At 37.2% G+C, this 4783-nt stretch overlaps 1 pseudogene; it reads right to left on the bottom strand.

Moving 5' to 3' along the window:
- Nucleotides 1-720: 720 nt before the first annotated feature.
- LOC122134353 lies at nucleotides 721-4694 on the bottom strand (annotated as a pseudogene).
- Nucleotides 4695-4783: the final 89 nt, after the last annotated feature.

Here is a 4783-nt window from a genome sequence, read left to right as displayed (position 1 = left end):
AATTTTATCACAGGTGACTTTTTCAAACTAAAAGTAAAAACCCAACACATTTGCAGGTTGATTGTTTTTAATATGTGCAGTTAAATAAGGAGCTTAACACTTCAGGCCCATAATTTGGAATAGTTTGCCCTATAGTATTAGTATAGCCCTATTATGCACTCTCTCGCAATGCTAATAAAATTGCAGAGGCTGAAACCATGGTATAAATAATAAAATAGCAACAAGAATGACAAATCCCAAGCAATGACTGCTCATATCAGGCCACAGTCAGGTTGCATCTTCATAGCACACTTCTTAAAAATCTCACTTTAACTCTTACCATAACAGTCATATATTCTAAATATGTATCTATAACTTAACAAGCACACCAATTATAACTTATCGCAGCACACACATATTTCCATTTTTATCATGTGCACTGATAGGTTGGGAGGTGCCTTTAGTGTGGAAAAGAAAAAAAAAGAAAAAAAGGAATTATAAAAAATAATATGAATATATAGTTTCTGCTCTAAATGGTTAAATAAGGCATTATATTCCTCTAAACAACTTTGAAGAATAATATTATATGTACAGTATATGTGAAACTTAAAATGCGATTAATGCAGTGTTAAATTTCTCTGATTCTTTGACAAGAGCCATCTGAGGAGATTGGGACTTTACTATCTTTGATAGTTTATTATTCTGATAGATGCCCTGAGTGCTGCTAGCGATTCTGGTAAATTAAGGCCACATTGGTGTTCCAGTTCTTGATCGAATTATGTCATATGCACACTGGTGGAGGTAACAATATTCTCCCTCTGTTGTAGAAAACGAAAGAAAGAAAGAAAAAAAAAAAACATAAAATAGTGTGTAAAAATAATGAAGTCTTCTGTTACTTCTTTGTAGAAGTACAGCAAATGTCAGCACCAATTTCTCATGTACAATGTCTCATTTTAAAGGCAATAGTCTGGGTTCAGTACAAGTTAAGATTCAATTAGTAACATCTTGTTTCATAATGTTATTTATGGCAAAATATAATTTCAGTTGCAGTCCGCTCCTTTATAAAAAAACTAAAAAAAAAATGAAAGCAGGAAGAGTCACAGTGTTTGGACCTAAGCATTATAGTTAAATAGAACATCTACTTGACGTAAACAAACAAGCATGTGATAACATACAACATGAAAAAACAAAAAAAAAGTAGATTATTATTGATTTTCTGTGATAACAATCATATCCGATTTTACAACTCTGGTCACTGTGACACAGCTTGTCATAAATCCTACAGTAATTATGTTAACACCTTAACAGTTGAAACTATACAATAAATTCAACAATAATTTGGGCTTTAAATACATCATTTAGATTAAATACATCAGCAGAAAAGGTGTTCAAGCTGTCCAATCCTAACCCACTCAACCACCATTTTAAATAATGCTTCCCCAGCTTCTAAAACTCTAGTGCCTCTTCTGAAACTTCAGCTCCATTGTCATTCCCATCACCATCTGAATTGGCTCAAGACCTTCCAGCAGAGCTACAAGAAGGCATTCACCTCAACCACACCCTTTTTGAAAAATAATAGAAAATGTCTTTTGCCAAGCATAGAAAGTATGACATTGGCAACTGGGAGCTTCGCTTAACATGCATTCCAGAACAGTGGCACCACTGCCAGGCAATCCTTGGTTCGGACACCAATCCTGTGTGTCCTCCAGTAGTTAAGCCCTCTCTGTTTTCCAATGGGTCCCTGGTCCCTGGTTCTCTGTTTCAGACCACTGCACCCCTACTGTACCAATGGCATGTACAACCTGCCAGTTGTAGCTATCTGGCATCAGAAAGGCAATTCTGATGACCAAGGATCACACACTCCTTTACTACCAGTCCCGAATAGAAAGTCTAGTTATCTACCTCTGTCTCTGTCTTCCATGCAGAAAGTAATGTCCTCAATACACTGGCCCATTCGTGCTGACCATCCCAATACTTCAAAGGCAGAAGGTCTCAAGATGACATTCTGAACCATCCCTACTAAAAATGTTCTACTTATGATAATCTTAACCTTTCAGCTCCCCTCTGAACCATCCATTAACCAGCTCATCAAGGACTATATTACCTTGTCAAAGACTCACCCTCATAGTCTTAACAAAGGGGACTCTCTGATGCACTACTCTTCAGTAGTGTTCTTTTCATGACTTCCTTGTGGATCCCCTTTGTATCATTGTACCATCATTACCACCACCTGCAACCATTGTGTCATCTTCACATCTGTGTCAGATTTCTACCAACCAATTTCTGACACCCGTCCACCTGCTGCTTTCACCGTGTGTTGAATGAAGAATCCGAGCACTTGGGTTCAAAGAGGGTCATCTGGCTACCAGTCTGCTTTTTTACAGTAAGAGCTTTTATAAAATTACAAGCCTTACATTTGTGCTCTAAACGCTGCGTTGCATTTACCAATGTACCATTTTATAGTGCCCGTCAATGTAACCTCCACTTTTTAAAGGAGGTACGAGCCTTAATCTGTACTGATCCCCCCCTAGAAAATCTATTGTACAGTTCCTCACCTCAGTCTGCACCATGAGAGGCCTGTGCAATGCGCAAATCATTAACAATTCCATAGATGCTCCACTATGCCCCTTCTCGCTTCTCTTTATCAATCTGGAAGGATCAGGTGGTCACAATGTGCAATGAAGGTCCCGGTCTTTCCCACACGGCATACTAAAAAAGTGTGAGCGGGTCAAAATAATGAGATGACAAGCAAGTTTAACAGATGGCAATTTGAAATTCTCATGTTTTGCTTTGTAATTTAAATTCATGAATGGTTGTGTTTATAGGAAACCTAATTTACCTGCAGTCGCACACAGTTTGGAGAGTGAACGCGAGTACTGCTCCCCATCCGTGTTCTTCTCACCAGGTGGTCTTGAAGTCAATGAGGACTTCAGTCGGTCTGTCGGAGCAAACTCCATGATCCGGCACCCGTGTAAAGTGAATGGGTCGTACGTGCGCGAGTTCTGCTGTTTTCACCTACATAATTATTAATGATATAATTATTTAAAATATCAGCCTGATGATTTACAAAAATAACAAACAAAAAAATTCCACTCCTGTAAGCATATTGAAGGGAATAAATGGATGAATCAGGTGCAGGAAGTGTTGCTTTACATTTTTGGATTCTTAAAGTCTCTTTATGGTCCAACTCTCCAGTTCTATCTCTGAGGTGGTCGTCACAGAGATGTTATGAAAATGATTAGTGCCAGATGGCCAGTATCTTCTCACATTTCACCACCTGGAGGAAAATGACAGAGTGCTGGTATCTTTAATCTGAATATAAATTTTCAATGCGACTAATAATATGTTCCACAATGAAAACTCACCTCGTCCCATCTCATTGCCATTTGGTCAGCATCACTATGGTGTAGACGTTCTTCCCTCCCAGACCATTCTCCAGAATTCATTCACTGTGACTGGTAACGGACCCTGAGCTGCATATAAACTCTTTTCTTGAATTGTAGCCCTGATGGGATAAAAATAAATGGTAAAATCCTGGTTAGACATGACCAAAAAAATAAATAAATAAATCATGTTTTAGGCAATTTCACTTCTGTTCATATACCCCACTGGGATGCAGTTGGCATTGATGTAGTCATCAAAAGGGACTGCCACACACTGACAACTTCACTCTTGAAGCCTCATCTGATAAAGGCCAAACATGATGCAATTAGTATCCAGAAAAGTATTAGTTTATTAAGAACTAATAAAAAATATGCATCTGATTTGTATAAAGTTACATTGTAGCATCATAACTGTCATGTTCTGTTATACTCCAAGCCACTATTATTTTTGATATTGTTTGTCACCATATTGTCTGTATAGATTTTCTGTTTTTCCTGGTTTCTGTGGTTTCTGATTGCTATCCACTTGTATCTAGTTTAGATAATAATGTTTATTTCCTTAAAGCTACAGGTATGAAACTTTTGGCCCTCTAGCAGTACCAAATAAAACTGCATGCATCTTGCGGAAGAACATTGTTTGGTTGTGCTTTGGCTCTGAGCCCTCAGGAAATGAACAGAAAATGCATCTGTCTTTGTGAAAAATGACCATCACCCAGCTAATCAGATTGAAGCCTGTGATTGAGGAAAACTCATGCCACCTTTTAGTACAACATGCAGCAGTCAGTGTACTCACAAGGCAACACATTGCTGTAACGGTTCTTCGCCTTGTTTTCAACAGCCAGGGCGGCGTTCTTTTGACTGTGCTGTTCCAACAGTCTTCAACTCCTGCAACAAAAACAGCACTACTTTAGGTCTTTACTTTGAAAACAGTAATTTATAAAAACAAATTCTGTCCTGATGCCATGAATAAATTGTTTGATAATATTACCATAGGAAGCAGAGTGGAAAAATTATATATCTATATATATATGTGTGTGTGTGTGTGTGTGTGTGTGTGTGTGTGTGTTTGTGTGTGTGTGTGTGTGTGTTTCCCATGTGTACCTCATACTCTTCAGCAAAGCCACAGTTGGAATCCGCATGTTTCCGCATAAAGTACTCTTTATATTCTTCTATTCTCAAAGCACTATTACTGTGTACATAAAACAAAAACAACACATAAAAAACATACAATAAAGTGTAAAGAATCATGTTTCAACATAAAAAAAAAAAAAAAATTAATAGATTAATGATAAAAAGTTACTTATATTGTATTGCTGGAAATAGAAAAAAAAATAATGCATTAACAATTTTAAGTTTTGTCAAATAAATGTTTAACTATAAACATATTTAAACAAAGTTACCTAATGGTGTTTATAGGGATG

Source organism: Cyprinus carpio, chromosome A25 (assembly GCF_018340385.1).
Source record: "Cyprinus carpio isolate SPL01 chromosome A25, ASM1834038v1, whole genome shotgun sequence".
NCBI classification, from domain to species: domain Eukaryota; kingdom Metazoa; phylum Chordata; class Actinopteri; order Cypriniformes; family Cyprinidae; genus Cyprinus; species Cyprinus carpio.
This window is presented reverse-complemented; position numbering and strand designations above follow the sequence as displayed.